This window comes from Protopterus annectens, chromosome 4.part0 (genome assembly GCF_019279795.1).
Source record: "Protopterus annectens isolate FY-2018-M chromosome 4.part0, PAN1.0, whole genome shotgun sequence".
Classification (NCBI taxonomy): domain Eukaryota; kingdom Metazoa; phylum Chordata; order Ceratodontiformes; family Protopteridae; genus Protopterus; species Protopterus annectens.
In genome coordinates, this window is record NC_056733.1 from 1,663,351,297 (window position 1) to 1,663,373,154 (window position 21,858).

The following is a 21,858-nucleotide window of genomic DNA, read 5'->3' on the forward strand; positions in this document are numbered from 1 at the left end:
TGTGATGACCCCTAATGTGTGCAGCTGGAAGAAGAAGTCCTCTACTAATTAATCCCAAGAAAACCAATGTCATGGTCTTTGCCTCAGCCAAGAAATTACCCACTATTACTCCTATTTTTAATGGGAACAGAGCACCTAATGTCACTGAACAGATGTACCTAGGCCTAATATTCAAAACTACCTTTTCCTTTACCACACACACACAGTTTGTAACTAATAAAATCCTTGCTCTATTAAAATTCAAAACTATGTTGGAAGACCAGTCACCTCCTTTCAGGGCCACTGCTAAAAATATTTTAATAAACAAGCTTGAATATGACCTTCCTTTTCTCATTATGCATTCAATCCACAATACCGACAGAATACAGACTGCTGAGAATAAAATATGCAGATTCATTTGATTACCAGACCCCAAGATACACCAGTGCAATTTACTAAAAAATTCCAGATGAAGTTCAGTGCCACATAGCGCTTTTCTTCTGTGTATTCTAATTTACATAGCGCTTAAACACAGTGACTTTCCCCCTTTAAGAGTGAAACTACTATTACAAGACAACCTTTATGTACTCAGAAGTACACAGGACAGCAGTTTTACTGTAGTACCCCGTACACTTAAAACTGCTGCAGATGAGAAGGCTTTCTCTAGGGTGGGACCTGCTACCTGGAACCACCTGACTACAGACATCAAAAATCTAGAAACCATTAAAAGCTACAAAGACGCACTTAAAAAGCATCTCTTTACAGAATCTACCTGCAACTGCTACCACGACAGTGGTTAGGTAATTTATCACCTCATATCATGAATACTAGAATGCATTTAATAATTTTTTCACAGTCTCTTAATGTGGCATTTTATACACAAATATTTCATTTTATATATATATCTATATCTATATATATATATATCTATATATATATATATATATATAGGTTTATGTATTATGTCTATGATTACACTGCCTTATGTGCACATTTTTTAAATTTTGTATGTATATATATATATATATATATATATATATATATATATATATATGTGTGTGTTTTTATTTTATTTTTTTAATGCACTCTGACTAAATCTTTTAATGCCACTCTGTCTGCATTCAGTCTTACTATGTTCTGAATTTTGCAGTGTCCTCATTTTGTATATAGTACATAACTGCTACTTGTATAATTCACTAAGTTGCCCGTGGGCTCCCTCTTTAGTAACTTCCACCTCTGAAAAATCTTAGAAAGTATAAATGTAACTACAGTTCATGTATAAATGTAAATAGAAATGTAAATACTGTGTTTAACTGAAACTTAGTATAATGCAATGTAAGCAAATGGAGCTTTTCTCCCTGGACCACCACTGAAAATGGGTATTACACAGTCAGACTTTCCCGGTAAACAAAGACAAATAAATAAATAATAATAATAATGTTGATTGAAAGACTATGATATATTTTCTGATCTTTCTGCTCAAGGCAAAACTGAAAAGGTTCAACAGATGCTCCACTTACACATAAACAAATAGTAATAAAATAATAAGTAAGCAATATCTGCAATGCTGTACAGCATAGTGTAATAACTTCTATTCAAGTAATCTATAGACTTGGACTGACAATGGTTCATAGGTGTTTACTAGGCTAACAACCACAAGGGCCTTTTTAAGCCTAGCCATACATCCCAAATCTGACAAGTTCTCGTATCCTTGATTAGTGTAAGCAGGGGCTTAGGAGATGATCCATTTACAGGCTGCCTGTGTCCATCAGAGAAATAGGTGCCAAACCAGGGATGCATTTTCTGTTTCCCATCCAATTCTCCAAGTTACATTTGAATTGAGTTAGAGAGTAACTCTGCTTCACATGGAAGGTGAGCTTATTTCAGTGAAGGGTGGTCTCTGGGATGCATACCTGTTAATCCAGTAGGTCCTATTTATACCACAGATAAGGTTTAAATCTTTAAAATGGGTAATTCTGATGCTGTTTGTTTTGCAGATATGCAGGAGAGCCTTCAAAGTGGGGTCTGAAAATGGCTTGTATGCCAGGCATAGATCTCCATTCAACAGCCTGTAGGAGACAGAATACTGGGATAGGTTATTGAGGCAGTCTCCATAGGTTGTGTTACTTACATCCTGTATTCTTTTAGTGAGGAACCTCTGTGGATCTTCCAATTTTTGGATATGCCTGGTTAGGTACATACCAAAGGGTCAATGTACTCAGTGACCTGAGTGGATCAATGACCTCCTTGGATCTAGATGCCATACCTTGTTTAAAAGTTGTACAACATAGAATGATTTCCTCACTACTGTAGACACATGATGTTTGAAGGCTAGATTACTGTCTATGTGTTTCCCAATTCCCTGACTGCTGGGTCAACTCTTAGGGGTGTATTGTCAATATGATAGTTACCAGGGAGGAATAACTTCTTGAAGGATACTATTATGTATTCCTTTGAATTTACTTTTAGTAAATGGCTCTGACACCAGTTATTTTTCTGTGTCCGTCCGTCCTACAGAACATTTGTGTCAGTGGTGGGGGATTCAATGACAGCTCCTAATTTTTAGTTAACTGCAAATTTAGCCAGCCAGAGGCCATTGATACTGGCCTTGACTTCAAAGAAGTAAATGCCAAAATGAGCAGTTTCAGGACTAGTCCCTGAGGGGCTCCGCTCGTGACTGGTCTCTTTGTAGAGGTGGACTCCTCAGTTTTAATTTCCTGCACCAAGTCTGAGTGCCACCCGGCTATCCATTGGATGACATAAGGGTATGTACTAATCTCTTGTGTTTGTCAACAATGACCACATAGGGTATTATGTCACATGCCTTGGCCAGGTCAAGGTAGACCCATTGCTTTGGTAACCTTCTCAAAGAAGTCCACAATGGTTGAGTAGACATGGCCTGCCCTTGATGAAACCAAACTGGGCTGAGTCCAGTGTCTGGAGGTTTTTTATGTCATTATTGATAATTTCCATGATAATTCTTTCCATGATGTTGCATATGAGAATAGTATATGGGGATCTGTGAGGTTTCTTACATATATTATGGATAATTGATAATTTAGTTGTCTGACTGTCATATTAGGTTTCTGTTAGGTTTCACAGTCTTTTTTCCCTCTGTTTATTCCTTACACCCATTCATTGGAAATGCCACATTTACGTAACCACAGTTATAATATTCTGCGGTGGTGCAGCGGTAGCATTGTTGCCTCACCACAAGAGGTTCTCCCGCTCGATTCTCAGTTGGAGTGTGGGGAGTGCCTTCTGTGTGGAGTCTGCATGTCCTCCCCACGGTTGGATGGATGTTCAAAAGACATGCGTAAATGGGTGTGCCTTCGCTGAAGGTTGAACGTCGAGCTGGCACCTCGGCGTTCATGAAAATCTACTGCCAATCAATAGTGGACCGGAGTTCTAATGTGGCGACCCCTAACTGGGAAAAGCCGAAAGACAACAACAATGTAACCACAGTTATACATTTTGAAGTATTACACAAATAAATAAAAGTTGTTATACATCTTGCATAATAGTTATGTAGCTAGTGCTTTTGTACCAGTGTGTTTTGTATCAACTTGTGTACAATTTAATACTAAACAAAGCCAAAAGAATCAACCAGTATGCAGAGATTAATATCTTGCTAAAAGTTAGAGGAATCAGATATCAAATATTAGACGTTTAAATATATGCCTGAAGCATTTTTAGAAGTCAAAATCTGATACAGTGTTCCTTCAGCAATGAACATGCCCTTAGAAGATTCTAGGAAACGGTTTAGTTGATAGCCAGGATACAAGTGGAAAAGCTCTGCAAAAGATTCCAAACTGAGGGTGTTAATGCTAGTGCACATAAACTGGGATGGTACTTAGTGGAACATAAACATATTAATGATAGCAATTGCTTAGTAAGCAAATTCTGACATCAAAGGGATTATTTTATTGCTTGCAGTGTAAGCGCCAAATATTGTAAGCCTAGCATTCAAGGACATGTGGGTGTTTTATTCAACCTGACACACCCATTGAAGAAGATGAAGAGCCCTGTGGAGGAGAAATGTGTTACACATATGGCATTAATAGTTTATTATTTAAAGGCACCACAGTGGAATGTCCATAGGAGAATAGCCTCTAGAGCATGAGAATGCTCCTTTGAACTAGGGCTTTATAATAAACTGGTTCTCTGCCATTCTACCACAGTATACTATCTCCATGGGCAGACAGAAATAAAGACAAAGTCTGCCCAGACATGAGGTCATGGAACATGCTGTCCTTAATGTATGTTTTGATAGCAACATTTGTGAGTTTCCTAGTTTGTTTGTTAGGTTGTTTTTATTAGAATACAAGTATGTACAAGTAAGCATGTCAACAATAGCATAGTCTGCCTATTTTATTAACTACCATTTAATGATAATCCACTAAAAGTCATCACTTGCTAATTTATGTTTGTCTTCACAAAGGTGAAAAATTAGTAAATAAAAATGTTGCTCCACCCTCAGCAGAAGCAGTTGGACTTTTAAACACTTGTATTATTTTCCAGGTAACACTTGTACTATATGGACCACCTCTGTGCTCCAGCAATTAGCAAGCTGTTGTGATCTATTCAGATGAGCCCAAAAATGCTTCCATTTTGACCTTGCCAGCTACTTACTGTCTTTCAAACAAGACGTTTTAGGAGTGACTTTTACTTTTTTCCCAGAGAGCCGCTTCCCACCTCAAATATCTGTCACCATTTCAACAAACAATTTTTTTCTTCTGTTCTGCTTCTATAAACACATAACTGTCATTAGTGTTGTGTCTTTCACCATTTCAGCAATGCCTGTCTTCTGCAGGTCCTTGTTTGTGTTCTTCCTCTTTGGACTTATTGTTTCACATTTTTTGTTCTCTTTGTTTGTTTGGTTTTTACTTGAGACTCACCTGTAATTCTCCTTTTAGGTGAAGTAATATGACCCTTGTTCATAGTCCTAATTCTCAGCCTAAGGTCATTCCAATTCCTCCACCTTCAGATTGGTAGAGAGTGTACCTAATTATGTGACCTATCCCACTTTTCACAACAAATGCATTACTGGGTCACCCTATTTGAAAAAAGGAATTACCTCCTTAACAAAGACATCAAACTGTCAGTATTCCTTGGCATAGTTATGTGTCATTGAAGCACTGATGGTTGTTTAGCTTTAGTTTGTAAATTTAATGTTACAGTGAGTTTTGCCACAATTTTCTGTATTGTTACTTACACACTGAACAAGGGCTCTTGCCTGAAAGCTTTGTGTTGTTTTACTGTGTCCTGCGAATAAAGCGTTGAAATCTGCCAGCATTTCCAACTCTGGAGTTCTTTGTTCTTTGGATTGTTTTTGATCTCCAGTAACGGTTTACCTTAGGACTTATCAGAAAGGGGTTTCTTCATCTGTAAGTTCCATTTCCTCCTTCTTCTTTTATCAACAAGTCTTGAAATGTCAGCACCTTTATTTAGGGTTAATTTTACATTATTTCTTCAAGCAGCGACATTATTCAGGAATTTTTATTACTTTTGTGTGTAGGTGGATTGGACACTCCAAACTGGCCCTAGGCTTGAGTGTGTGCATGTGTGTGCCTTCTGTGGAAGGCTGAGTGCTGTGCTGGCAACTTGACACAGTAAAACTCCACTGCCAATCATGAGCGGATAGGTGATCCACTGTGGAGACCCCTAACGGGGATAAGCTGAAAGAAGAATTATTATTTTAGTGTGTGTGTGTTTGTCTGCATGTTTAACATTCGCAGCTTTTGACATCTCTTTAATATTTTACATTAGGAAGCATTTTCTGCAGTCTGTACAAAAAATGCAGAGGTCTTTTTTTCTTTTGTTTTACTTTGTTTCACAGTAACAACAAAAATCAGGGCATCACTCAGAATCATAGTGTATAGTTTGCATTGATATAAAGCCCATGTCTAATACTTTAATGTGATTTAAATCTGGATAAACTTTCTAGAAAACCCATTTATAGTTGCATACTGGTTCTTTGCTATTTTTGTTTGTGTTAAAGCTAAGTAACTAATACTTACAGTAATCCATTAACTCCTGAATTTAACACCCAACACTTCTTTAGTGAACTAGCCATTTGCCTGTTAATCTGATTTAGCTTAACATCTCTTCAAGCTGTATGATTCACCTTTGTGCATCTCTCTTTTTTCTTCTGATGACCCACTCCTTCCTGCATTCACCATCTTTGTACACAGATTTTAATGTATAATTACCATAAGACACATTGATTTGCCTCTTACATCTGTCACTTTTCAATTATAAATGCTCTCACTTTCAACCTAAATGTGGCACAGTCTAAGTTTTGTTTAACTATTATATTCATTTGATATTCTGTCAAAGTGACAACATGCTTGACTTTTGTAGATCAAATAAACAATTCTACTGGAAACCCACTTGAATAAATATAGATGTAATTTTAATGTGTTTTTGTCTGCCACTTCCCAAGACTGCTATATTCAATACTTTTTCAAGTGTCAAGTTTTCTTTAAAGAGAAGTCTGCACTCTACGCCTTGCAATATTCCCTGCATAAAATGAATAGAAAAGAAGCACAATGGTTCCATGCAGCACACCTTTAATTCCAGATAGACAGGGTAAGCGCCTTCACGGATACTCTCCGCTTCCTGCATATCCGTGAAAGCGCTTACCCTGTCTATCTGGAATTAAAGGTGTGCTGCGTGGAACCATTGTGCTTCTTTTCTATTCATTCACTACTTTTTGTTGTTACTGGTTCCTTATTTGGTTTAGTGGTTTGGATTTATTCTTTATTCCCTGCATAAAAGTTTACTTCAGTACAGCTTCCAACACTTCTGTATACTGGTAATCCTTTCTCAACCTATGCTGTCATATCAGTTGCTCCAAAATGTTTTGACTTCTTAGATGATTTTTCATGTAGTACTGCACCTAGCTGTCATCAAGGCCATGCTACATGTAAATGAGGCAGTCCAGAGAGGCATATTCTAATTAGACATGTGCTCTCTCTCTCTCTGAATCACTTTATCCTTTCCTGGATCTACCTCCAGTAAGGCACCTATGCACTGAGTGATTCATAAACTTGCTTGGCAATGTAGAGCACTTCAGCCACTCCTACACCATTGTGTTAGTAAACACCGCCAAAAGGCCATGCTCAGCCATTGTGGAAGAGGTAAGTACTAGGGATTTTACTGGTAAGGTAGAATCAGGCTGTGTGTGACTGTATACAAGAGACTGCATGTGCGTGTGTGTGTGTGTGTGTGTGTGTGTGTGTGTGTGTGTGTGTGTGTGTGTGTGTGTGTGTGTGTGTCTGTGTGTGTGCGTGTGTCAAGGGATGAGTTTGTGTTTGTGGTCAGGAGTGTAGGGGTGTGTGTGTGAGTGTGTGTGTGTGTGTGTGTGTGTGTGTGTGTGTGTGTGTGTGTGTGTGTGTGTGTGTGTGTGTGTGTGTGTGTGTGTGTGTGTGTGTGTCTGTGTATCTATATGTGTGTGATTTGCGTTCCAATGCATATTTGTGTGTGTATAGGAGACTGGCTGAGATGCCTTTGTCTACACGATGCAGCCACTGCAGTTAACTACCACAGGAATTGCTAATCTATACTTCAGGGTAGTTGAATGTGATTCAGAGATATCCAAAATAGCCGATAATGTGGTCTTTCCTTAGCTCAGTTAATGTTTCTAAATCACAAAACACCACATCATGGGAGCAGGGCTTTTCTGGGCTTTTAATGAATCTCTGAGGTACTATCATCCATGACTTGTGTAATGTCAGGTCTATTAGAAACAAGTAACATTTAAATTTATACCATTAAGGCATGAGTACTCATATCCTATGAACGTTGTATATGTACAAATAAGCACAATAAAATTAAATAAAAGTTATAGGGAAAAATGGAGGGGAATATGTTTAAACAGCAGATTGCCCGTGTTCTTAAAGATGGAAGGACGAGTATAGTAAAACAGGCAGGTATAATGGAATGGGTGAGGTTTTTTTTTTGGTTCAAGTAACTGAAATATTTTGAAGGCATACATTGTACCATATCCTGGAGTTATTTCTTAAGAGCATCATAGAAAGTGTATAGGAATTTATTTTAAATTGTCGAGTAATAGTTCCCATAGTTTAGAGACAATGAACGAGAAGCTATGATCGGTGCACTGTAGTTTATTTCTAGGGGTTAGCAAATTAGATGCAGAGGAATGGCGAGGTCTAAGATAATATTTGGATGATCCGATTATGAATCTGGTAGCAAAAAGGGAAAGTATTCAAGATTTAGCATTACTTTGGCTGTTTACCTCATTGGTAGCCATTTTTATAGAGTAAGGCAGTATTCTTGTCTCTTAAGAAAAAGGGATATGAATTTCTTTGGAAATGGTTTTAATTTTTTTTTTTTTTTGAAAAAGAGAAGAATATGGGATAACTGTATTTCAGCTGGATAAGAAGAATGTCTTTTCCAATTGCAGTTTTGCAGATTTTGTTGGATTAGATTACAGCTTGCTTATCTTAGCTCGTGTAATTTGGAATGTCATTAGCTATATACTATGATTCTTCTATAAATTGGCTCAATTACTGGTGTCATTGTAGGAGGATCCAATGTCTGTCTGCCTGGGATGACATGCTGGACGAGCCACACTGCTTCGCAAGGGACGGCTTGCACCTGTCACCACTGGGCTTCAGGATATTGGCTAAGGCTGTTGCCACCCCCATAGTGCCTTTTTTAGGCAAGGCTCAAAAGATGAACCCACCTCCTTAGAAAACAAAAATGGAAAACAATTAAGGGTAATGCTGCTCAATGCCAGACGTCTAAATCTCAAGATGCAGGCTCTCGAAGCACTCCTCAGTATGGAGAACATTGATGTCTGCGCTGTAACCGAGACCTGGTTCAAGGCTCCTGAGAGCACCCCAGCGCTACCAGGCTTTACCTCGTATCATGCTTTTCGGCCCCAAAACCCGGGCTGAACCACAAAGGGAGGGGGAGTGTCCATATTCATCAAGGATACCCACACCTCCAGGTTAGTGGCAACTCATGAAGCATCGGAGACCATCCAGGTGCAGCTAACCGTAGGCAAAACTGCTATACAACTGGTTGCATGTTACAGACCACCCTCCCAATCTCAAGAACCCCACTCAGCCTTCCTGAAGACATTGGAAGATATGAATGTCTCACCAAATACCATCATATTGGGAGACTTCAACTACCCTAACATAGACTGGGTGCACTATTCTAGCCCTAACACCCTAGCCCAAAGGTTCCTGGAATTCATAAACTCAAATGCAATGGAACAGCTAGTCATCTCTCCCACAAGGGGGGATAATATACTAGACCTGATCATCACAAACATGGGGACAAAATGCTCCACACCGGAAGTATTGCCCTCACTGGTAAGATCTGACCACAAACTAATCACCCTGGATATACATTTACCACCTCCACCCCCAGCACATAAGACTACAGTGAGAAACTTCTCAAAAGCCGACTTTACACTTCTCAAGACTGAGATGGTATCATTTAAGCCCACAGGGCCAATGGAAACCACATCCCAAAATGCTGAATCCTACACAAATGCTTTCTACGGACATCTCCAAGAATGCATGGATCGTGCAATCCCAAATAAAACCAAGACCCTCTCCACCAAAGGAAAGCTTCCTGTCTGGTGGACCCCAGCCATAAACAAATTGTATAACAAAAGAAGGAAGCTACTGCAAGACAGAGCAAAATCCCATAAAGGGAAGGCATCTCTGATCAGCACTAGTAGAAAGCTACGTTCTCTCATAAAAATATCCAAGGCCAACTTTGAGAGAAAAATCACCAAGGACACTAAAGATAACCACAAGGCATTCTTTAGTTATGTTAGAAACCTGGGCGGAAATACTCAGATATGCTCAGAGTTAGTACACAACGACAAAAAATTTACCGAACCCACAGATATTGCCAACATTCTGGCAGACAGGTTCAGTGCAAATTTCTCCCCTCCCTCACCCCCAAAAGAAGAAATACTCATCCCAGCTGAATGTAACCTCCCTGTCATCTCTGATGTCCAGGTGAGAACTGTCCTCAGCAAAGCAAAAAGCACAGCATCTATGGGACCTGATGGTATCCCCGGCTGCGTGATACGTGAACTCCAAGAGGAGCTAAACCCGCATATAAAAATGTTATTTAACCTTAGCCTTACTACAGGATATGTACCTGAACACTGGCATACAGCAATAGTGGTCCCACTCCACAAGGGAGGCTCCACTACAGACCCTGGGAACTACCGCCCCATAAGCTTGACCAGCCTGGTTTGCAAAGCTATGGAAAGAATTATTATGGAACTCATAAACAATGACATTGGGGACCTACAGACACTTGATCCCACCCAGTTCGGCTTTGTAAAGGGCAGATCCTGCCTTTTGAACCTGGTTGACTTTTTCGAAACAGTCACTAGAGCCATTGATGAGGGCAAGGCAGTCCATACAGCCTACCTGGACTTGGCTAAAGCCTTCGACACAATACCCCACTCTGGGATCATAGATAAGCTAAACAGCTTAAATGTAAATCCATATGTCACAAGATGGGTTGCAAACTGGCTAAAGAACAGAACCCATAAAGTCAAGATTGCGGGAGCCATGTCAGACTCAAAGCCAGTCACAAGTGGTGTCCCACAGGGCTCTGTCCTGGGACCCCTCTTGTTCAGCATTTACTTCTCAGATGTGAAAGCAAACATGGGAGGGTTGTGGCTGACAAAGTTCGCAGATGACTGCAAACTAGGAGCCATAGTCGATACACCAGCTGACACATACATCCTACAGAAAGGCCTCACTGAAATGGACAACTGGTGCCAGAATCATGGCCTTAAACTGAATGCCAAAAAATGTATAGTCATCCCCTTTGGGAAAAACAAAGTACCCACAAATTATCACATAAACAGTAACCCACTGAGTACCGAAAAAGTAATCAGAGACCTGGGGACCCAAGTTGACAGTGACCTCTCATTTGACACCCATGTTGCCAAAGTGGTTAGAAAGACTTTCTACCTTACCCACCTTATCATGAAGGGGTTCACATCCAGATCAAAGGAAGTCAACGTGCCCCTGTACTCCTTCCTTATCAGGCCCATGATTGAGTACAATGCCCCATTTGGTATGTACCTCACCCGGCACTTACAACAGCTGGAGAGACCCCAGAAGTACCTCACCAAGAGGATCAAGGGTCTCCAACATATGTCATATGCTGCAAGGCTAAAGAAACTCCAGCTCTATTCAGTAGCATACTGCCTGCTCAGAGGTGATCTGTGCCTGACGTACAAGGCCATGTCCAACCAGGAATTGATGGACATGCTCCACCTCAAAAAATCAAAATCCATAAGAACCAAGAGAGCCAAAGATTTAAACCTCAGTACAAACATGAATAGAACATGTTGGCGGGACAGATTCATAACTCAGAGGCTTCCCATACTCCGGAACAAAATCCCAGTCCATGTTAGGCTCAGCCCCTCACTGACTCTCTTCAAGAGAAATCTTGACGAGTGGATGGGAGATCGTAGGTTTACCCCGGGGGTCAATCCTGTGTCGCTACTTAACAGAGGCACAGTAAATTAATTTTAATAAGTAAGGGGGTCTTCAATGTGTCACTACTAGACAAAGGCACAGTATTCTAAATTTATTCTATACACCTTAGTACCACTACATGGGGTGGCGAATGCCACATCTCTAGGGCTAAGCTTGCAAATGCCCCAGGGCAGATAGCCTAGTACTAAGCTATGAAACTATGAAACTAAGATGTAGTGTTGACTGAAACTGGTGGTACATCAGTGCTGTCAAATTTTGTGGTAGAATACAAAATACCCTTGCTCACAGAGACACTAAGAAGCAGGAAGATGTCTGAGATCCGCTGTTGTAATTTATGAAAACAAGACTGCAATGCAGCTGCCGTATAGTATGAAAATGGTAAGTGCATAGCAAAATAACATTATCCACTGAAAAAACAAGAGAAAGTCTGTTTCAGCATCTCCAGCTACAAGTGTCTATAGCTTGAGGCTCAGGATGGCAAAAATCAGATCACTAAATGCTGCTTTGCATAGGAATCATTGTCAGTGAGATTTTAAAGTGTGCATCTGCACTGATGCTCTTTTTGCAGAAACTTCTCCATTCTTTGAAAGAAGTGTAGGGGACTATACCCCCCACCCCCACCCCCACATCAGTGAGTGCAGTAGGATTTGCTTTTCTAAAAAAATAAATAAATAAATAAATAAATAAATAACTTAATCTTTTGTTTCTTTGGTGAGTTGTGCTTTGGGCATTATGTTTGAGTTATTCGGATTATCATAGCTTTGATGCTCAATGGCCTGTAATCTCTATCCATCAGTTGACAACAGTTCCTCTCCTCATTTCATGAAGTCCATCAGACCCACTATAGTCTCTCCTGAGTTTAACTCTAGCCATGCCCTGGACCAGTAAGGAGATTGGTGACCCTGGCACAGCATTGTATTGCTGTGGAGGGGTGACGTTTACCCTGCCCACCCCCACCCCCACCCCATGGCAGTCTTGGGAGCTCTGCAACTGCTGCTTTCAGGAATTAACTCTTGACAAAGCAGAATACCAAATGCAGCTCGGAACCCTCTGGGATTTTAACTCTGCTAGTGCAACAAGTGAAAGCTGCCTCTTTCTCTGTCTCTCTGCCACTCTCTCTCTCTCTCTCTCTCTCTCTCTCCTATGATGGGCAAGCAGCATCAAACTCTCACTCCTATCCATGTCCTCCAGGGCCATTTTTGCTATTTGAACATGGGTCTTCTGGGGAACAGTAAGATCTTTATCCCTCAGCACCACTTGGCTGGACAATGAATGTTTTAATGATAACTGATCAACCTACCCAGTGTCATTGAATGAAGGCAAAAAATAAAAAGACCCAGAGAAAATCGATGTGGGCACAGGAAGGATACATAATCCAGACAAAAGACACCTCTGATGAGAACTGAACTGAAAAATCTTTTTCTGTGAGTATGTAGTTTCATCAAAATTACAAATAAATAAACACACACACACACACACACACACACACACACACACACACACACACACACACACACACACACACATAGAAACCATCGACCTTTCATATGCATACACATCCACAGACATACACATGCATGCATGCAGACATACCATTCTTAAATACACCAAACTTTATTGTCATACAACCACAGAATGAGGCAAAGACAACATTCACAGAAAGTCAATACCATTCTTTCACTACCAAACTTTGTTCTGTAAATAATGAAAAATATCTGCAATAGCAGATCAGCAAATTATGAAAAATGTAAAAAAACACAAAAATTGCCCTGCACATAAAATGAATGACGATATCCAGTGAAAGAATTAAAAATACATCATTCATTCTTTCATTCAAATTGTCATTTGATTTAACTGACATTAAACTGAAGCCTTCAGTGAACGTGTTAATGAATAAACTGCATGCTCCCTTGTTTCAGACATGCTGTAATGGTAGTGTGTCAAACTTCAATATGGTTAGACAGTCTAAACTCAGTTCTCAAAACATACTAAGTGTTAGAATATACTGAACATAATGTCTCATGCTCAGTCCTGTAAACTTCTGTTTTACTAAGTTTCAATAAGAGCTGATATAAAACTTACTTTCAGGATTTGGTATATGGTACATGATTAACTGTATCAATATTGAATTGGATTAACATTAGAAAATATTTATTTTCTATGAAGGTTAAACTTCTGTCATCTAAAATATCTCTAGTAACCGGGCCAAAGGAACCCAGACAATTTTAAAACTGACTGTTAAATTTTTCCCATACGTTTAGTGGATCTTCTGGGTATCCAGGTATTAATCCCTAAATCATTTACTTACAAATGTTAAAAGATGCTTGAGATGTCATCTTGTATATAAAGTAATTGCATGCAAATTTGCAGAGAAATTTCAGTGGGGCAGCCGAAAAAGTTCCATTATATTTGTTTTATGTAAGCGATAGATATACGCCATCTGTTTGCTGTCTAGAATGCAATATATTTCCAAGAGAATATCTTTGCTGTATTATCATTACATGATAACTAAAATAATGCATACAATTCTTTGTGTATGTCTTATTTTCTACAACTGGAAACTATTCTCCTTGGGCTTGCAGTCCTCCTTGCTTTAGAGGTTCCTCTGTCTTTTAGCTTACTTTCTCTAAGAACAATGGACACCCCCCTCCCAAGTTAATTTAATTTAATCTACTTGCCTTTAATGCCTCCCTTTTCAGTTTTATTTTTTTATATCTTGTTAATCTAGGCCAGTATTCATGGTTGCTTGCGCAAGTGTAATAGGGGTATCCCTGATGCTTATGACTATGCATAACAAAGGTGAGATTCATAGAAGCCATTAACGTTAATGCAAAATGACTTAAAAATACTGAGATGCAAATATGAAATGCTGTAAAGTGGCATATGCTAATTAAGTGGTTGTTCAATTCATAGTCAGTCATCCTTGCGGTATGCACATTCATTGTTAAAAGTGATGCTTTGGTTTTGATGTTGAAGTTGCAGTCCACAAACTTGCCTCTAGCCATCCCTTCAGTAGTTTGTTGAAATATGCGCAAGCAGTTCCCTGGCATACAAATGAATTACCCCCCCCTCCCCGAGCAATCCCTTCGTTTGTCTTAAATATGTCCAAGTACACATAAGCACCAAAATTAAACATTTAACCCAAGTGACACCTTCCGTAATGTGTTCAGGTATGCACAAGCACCAAAATGAAACATTTACTCAGGTGACCCCTTCAGTAATATGTCCAAATATGCACAAGTACCAAAATGAAACGTTTACCCAATGGATTTCCCCTCACATCTATGTATTCTCCTGGTAAACTGCTACTTTCTAATGTAAGTTCAGGGACATTTGCATGCTTAGTATGGAAATTACCTTATGAATCATACTCATCAGCATATTAGCTGTCCACCTATCACTTACACATTAAGAATGTCATGCTTTTGCATATCCATGCAACGCCACTCTTCGCTGATTACCACTATGAAAATGTAAAGTCCCAGACTATGAATACCTGCCCTAATGTTCCTCCACCCTGTATTATTGTTTCTAAAATGCTACTCTACTTATAATTCTGATTGTTATACTTACTTCTGTCTTTTATTTCTTTATGCCATTTGCACCTCCACTTTTAAATAACTCATAGAGTCTTTCTGGTGACAAGCTTCTTTATCAAGTCTCCTGCCGTCTTACGGGAGTTTCTTGTAAACACTATTTGTAATCCATTTGCAATAACTAAACATATAGAGAGTTGAAAAATTCCTTGCCTGCAGCAGGAGTCAACTCTGCAAAAGTGTTTTCACTCTGATGCCAGTAGAGATTGGATCTCATTTTGTGTTCAATTCTATTTGCACTAATGAAGACAGAATACTGCTACATATTAAACCAAGTTACACTGGAAGTGTTATTTATTTATTTTTGTTATGTTTGTTTTAACACATACTGGAACATTTGGCATGCTTTGAAGTGTGTGTGTACTGCATTTGAAATAATTTGTGTACATTTTCTTTGTCAAACGTGTAATGTACATCATATATATTTTTAGAATTGTATTTTATGCAAGCCACAGGTGCTAAGCAAAAAGTATTATTTTGTTCTCTTTTTCATAGTCCATAAACCAGGCTATGTGGTCCCATCCCTTTCCTTTGCAAGTTATAAACTTTGGCACACAATGGGGAGCTTAGTCATTTAAATATGCTTACATCTTTATAGTCTAGCTCAAGAAACAACTGGCAAAACTTAGTTTTTGCTTTGTGCTTTTTTTCAGTCTCTTTCATTGCATTCATTTTGTTTAAATGAAATTTAATTCACCCAGAAACAGTGTGTATGCTGACCTATTGATATTGAAGTTACTGTTCCTTTCTGTTGCCTAATTACATTGTTTTATACATTAATTGATTATGTTTTTGTAAAGAAAAATTAAGTACAACAGAAATACAAAAGGTTTACATATAATATGTCAATGGTCCTGTCTTATTTTGATAACATTGCAACTAAATCTGTTTATGCTGTTTGAAAGAGCCTAATATCTGTAATGCTAACACTGTGGCACTGATGTAATGATAAGCTCTGTTTTGTAAGGATCACAACACGATGGTTTTTATTTTTTTGCTTATTTATTTATTTATTGTTACCCTTTTCTTGAGAACCTTCCTTGACCATCTTTCCTCTCCTATAACTGCACTATAGATCAACTCATTTTGCTGAGGAGGAATAGCTAAGAGCCCAGCCAATCTTCTCTGATGTGGGAGTAACCTTGCAAATGAGGTTCATTATCCCCAGTAAGTACAGGGAAGTTTAATGCTTTTAAGTCCCTAACCTTTAAAGCTCAGCTGTGAACTGCATTGTCATGGCTTTTATGCCTGGGTTGTGTACTTCCATGCATGCTGTGCCAGTTGTACTGTATGCTTGCCACAGGTGCAATGATTCTCCACACCACGGATAAGTCAAAATGCCTTCCCCATGACAGGTGAGCTAATATCAGCTGATCCATAGCCATCCAGCTCCGTACAGAATTGTTCAGTGCCTGAGCTGCTAATAGAAAGTGGGTTATCTAGAGTATGATCAAGGCTTTATTATTCTACGCAGCACAACTTTACGACTCTAGTGCCTTGACAATTCACTGTGTTGTACCACAGTTTCATAATAGTGTGCTAGTAGACCAGCCAGCTAGCCATATTATAAACAACTTGCGCTGCTGATTATAACTGTTGTAGCAAGATGAGTTGTACAGACCAGGCATTTCTACTGCAGAAACAATCTCCAAGCTCATCCTTGAATATCCCCAAGCTCTACAAGACAAGCCAGGAGACAGAAGCTCTCTAGCATGTCTTAGTGTAGCCAGGGGCCTCCTTTCCTTGAGCTATACTTGATGTACCTCACATGGGAGATGACCAGAGTGGATCCTGTCTAGTTGTCCAGATACATTAACTACTTCCTCTTGGATGTAGAAGAGCAGCATTGGATTCTGGGATTCTCCATGATTAGCAGGTCCCTTGCTTTATAATGGAAAGTGAGTTCACCAACCCCATGTCAGAACCTCATTTCTGCCTCTTGTTTCCATGGTTACAGATATCTGACCACTATCCCAATACCATAACAAGGTGGAGTGAAATTAATGTATACTGACTGGAAAACGTAGAGTTTCATCCAAATGGTCAGCTCTTATTTTACTGTCACCTTTTGATACAATGCCAATAAGACTGCACCCACTGAATCTTCCTGCTAGTTTATCTGCCAAGCCTCTCTTACATTACTTATGAATAAAACTCCAAGATAGTTAAAATCATCCCTTTTGGTAGCTGCTCTCTACTCTGCTGCAGAGAGAAAGCTACTCTCTTCCTTGAAAGAGCCATGACCTCTGACTCAGAGGTATCGATTCTCATCTGAAGCACATCACACTCACCAGAGAAATGGCCTGGAGTGCACTGGGAATCACAATCACATGAGACCAAGATAAGAGCATCATCTGCAAATGAAGGAAATGTGGTCATGACTTCCCCAAACATAATACTATCCAGTCATCAGCAGTACTTTGACATACTGGCAAACAAATCACAAGGAGAAGTAAAGAAAGAAGTGTACCCTTGGTGGGTTGCTTCACTCACCTTGAAAGTATTAGACTTAATTCCATGAATGCAAACACAATACTTGCTCTGCAAATACAAGGAATGAGCAGCACACAAAAGTGTCTTGAAATCCATACTATTGGAGTATCTCCCAGAAACGTTTCCAGCATATACAATACCATCTGTCATAAGGTCAATAAAACATATGCAGACAATGATTAGTGAACTCCCTGTCACCTACAATACCTAATACAAGGAACAAGAACTAGTAGAATATCCCACAGCCAGGATGGAGTCCATTTTGGATGAGTACAGATTTCCAGCCCCTGGGACAAGTTGCCCAAAGGATGGGCGAGAAGTGTGAATTCTCTAGGACTGGAATACAGACTCTTGACCCTTTTATGTAAATGGAAGTCAGAACCCAGTTAACTAATCAGAGATACTGCCCTCACCTTCCTCAACACACTGAAAAGGTGCACTCACTTTGACATGCCAACAATGATAAATATTCTCAGGTCTATATTATTACACCAAAAGTGCATATGTGCGACTACATAAAAGTCAACACATAATGCACGAAACCTGAAAATAGCGAACATCCACGCAATCAAATTTTTCCCTAGGGAAAAAACTTACGTGGCTGTTTGCTAAAAATAGTTTAACACCATAAACAGGTGGGTGCCTTTGCCCCCCACACCCCCCTTAACTAAATATACCAACTCCAAGATCACACTATAGGGAAGGAAAAGGCAACTCTGTGAAGTTGGCCAACTATCTTCTTGCACTATGACTTATGGTTTAAATGCGATTCGATGAATATTTGTTGCTGTTTCCATATTCGCTCAGAAGCCTTTTTGTGCTTTTGATATAGATCCAATATTTTCCACATTTTTAGCCATATATCATCTACTCCCACATTTTAGCCACTGCTGTATTATCTGGATACACAAGTTCAAATATAACAAATGAGCAACACATCATATGTTAGTAAAATGTGCAAAGAGTGAATAAAGAAAGAATGGCAACATATATACTATACATTTATAATGTGCAAATAGTGTATGAGAAAAAATAATGGGAACATATATATATATATATATATATATATATATATATATATATATATATATATATATATATATATACTATGCATTTTTAATGTGAAAAGAATGGACAAAGAAAGTATAGGAACACATATACTATACATCCGTAATGCATAAATAGTGAACAAAGAAAAAAGGAAACAAAAAAGAATAGTGGCAGGTGTATAAAAATATTCCCCATGAATGATCAGTTTACAATTTTTTAAAAAAGCATTGTTTGATCCCAAATGATCAAAAACACATTTCCCCTACAACCTAAATGCAAATAATAAAATATAGTAAGTGTTCCTTTTCTTTAGGATCAAACTCAACAACAAGCCATTTCACTGAGTTAACTCCTCTTCTACAGAAGTGACCCTAGAGGATGTTCTATTTTTATTTTATTTTATTTTATTTTACACTTGAATACCGGATGGAACACTAATTACATTTGGCAATTTGCAAGTATTGCCCAGGTGAAATAATTTACAAAGAAGCAAATAAAGGGAATAGAGAGACAGTAAGCTCTACATATAAAAAACAGAAGAGAAAGTAACAATATACAACAAAAACTGTACAATGCACTCGGTAGCCTATCTACAACAAGAGGAGTGGTTTCTGGCCCAGACATTGCAGTTTATTGGCCATTTGGGCAGTTTTTCCATCTCTTTCAACTTTCTGGTTTAAAAGCACACGTTTGCACTTGTTTCCCGCCTTTCCTGTAACTAGTCTAGTCCAGATACAGATCAGCTTAATCCAGGACTGTTTGTAAGCTTCTGAGCAGTGCCATTGTCTGCTCTTCAAAATTTTCCTTAGATCTGCTAGTTCTCTTCTCTCCTGCACTTTTACTAGCTTATTAGTCTAGCACTTTACCAGACTTCTTGTAGCAATTATTTTACCACACAAAAGTGCTACCAGCATTAAATGTTCTACAAGGAAATAGCTCCAGTACTTAGTATTAATGCCCACCCCTCCAAGCATGTCTAAAGATCAGTTCCCTGTGATTTCTCCTATTAACCTGGTGAACTTGTGCATCCTGAGGAAATGTAGTAACTGCCTCATGTACACTGACAAACCTCTCCTCTTACCTCCCAACACTCAGACATGCGAGAGATGTACCTATATATCCAAATTGGAAGCCATGCAATCTCCAGCCAGGACTGGAATAGCTGGTCAATAGGAGAAGGTCAGTACTGGCATCACACCACATGGAAAGCATAGCCCTCCAGAACACACACCAGCACTGCCTTCACATAAAAACACAAACCACACACCCACATTTGTGGAGGCTCTCAATGAAAATCTACCCAAACAGCAGAGACCTCTAAGGCAGAAATGTACTCAACCACCACAGCACAACACTAATCACAAGACACATAACTCTCCTAAACAGTGTGGTACTCAACCAAAGCCTCTAAGGCAAAACAGCATGCCCAACACACTAGTCATAGGTGACTCGATAGTGAGGCACAATGATGTCCCACTCACCAGACTGAATAAGTAGAAAGTAACAGTCAGCTGCCTGTGAGGTGCCAGGATCCGCCACATAACGCATGCACTCAGGTCCCTCAACAAGTACAAACATGACTCTGTCATTGTACATATGGGTGTGAATGACCTGAGATGTACCTCCCTGGACTACATGAAAAGAGACATGGAGGAGCTTTCAGATTATGCAGCCCAGGTGGGTATGATGCTAGCCCTGAGCAGCATACTACCATCACCCAGAATGATATCACAATACAAGCAGAAAATGATTGATTTTAACAACTGGCTAAGTTTCTGGTGTCATTCTAAGGGGATCCAGTATCTGTCTGCCTAGGATGACATGATTGACAGACCTCGATGCTTTGCCAGAGATGGCCTGCATCTGTCACCCCTGGGTTTCCGGATACTGGCCAAGGCTCTTGACACCCTATAGTGCCTTTTTTAGGTGGTGTTCCAAAGACCAAATTACCACCATAACAGCTACAAACAAATGCAATCTGAGGGTCATGCTGCTCAACGCTAGAAGTCTAAATCTCAAAATGCACTCACTTGAACCACTTCTTAAAATGGAGAACATCGACATCTGTGCTGTTAACTGAGGAAACTACTCATGTACCAATACACTTGCCCAACGTTTCCTAGAATTCATTAATTCCAATGCTCTGGACCAGCTCGTTCTTACCCCCACTAGAGGTAGCAACATCGTTGACCTGCTCATTACTAACATTGGCAACTGTTGCTTTACACCAATAATCACCTCCTCCCTGGTTAGATCCTACCACAAACTAATTACCTTGGCAATCCACATCCCTCTCACCCCCCCCATGCAAAGGTAACCACCATGAAAAACTTCTTCAAAGGCTCCTAAAAACAGAGGTGGCTAACTTCACGGCACCCATGCAAATGGAGAATAGTTGCATGATCATCAAATCATACACCAATGTACTGTATGAACACATACACAAATGCATGGATCTCATCATACCCAATAGAACCAAGACACTCTCCTCCAAAAAAGGAAGCCAATCTGATGGTCCCCTGCCATAAACAAACTCTACAATAGAAGGAGGAAACTGATGCGGAATAAGGTGAAGTCCCAAGACTGGAAAAACTCCCTTATCAACCTCAACAAAAAGTTGATATCCCTCTTCAAATCCTCTAAAATTAGCTATGAAAACAGAACTGCAGTGGATAGTAAAGACAACCACAAGGCCTTCTATAGTTATGTAAAGAATCTCCATGGCAATACCCAGATTTGTTCTATGCTTAAGCACAATGGTGCCTCCTATATGGAGCCAACAGATATTGCCAGTATACTGGTCAACAGATTCAGTGCCAACTTTACCCCCCCCCCACAAAGAACCAATCAGAATACCAGTAGATTGCCAGGCACCCAGTATTACTGCTGCACAGGTTAAAACAGTACTGTCCAAGACCAACAATACAGCTTCTATGGGACCTGACAATATCCTTGGCTGTGTTCTACATGAACTACAAAGTGAACTGGCACCTCACCTGTGTGCCCTGTTCAATCACAGCCTCACCTCAGGGTTTTTCTCTACCAAATGGCGCACTGCCACAGTCATCCCTCTCCACAAAGGAGAAGTGACTACAGACCCTGGGAAATATTGCCGCATTAGCCTGATGAGTCTGATATGCAAAGCTATGGAATGCATCATCATAGATGTAATAAACAAGGATTTAGGGAATTTCCAAACACTAGATCCCACACAGTTTGGTTTT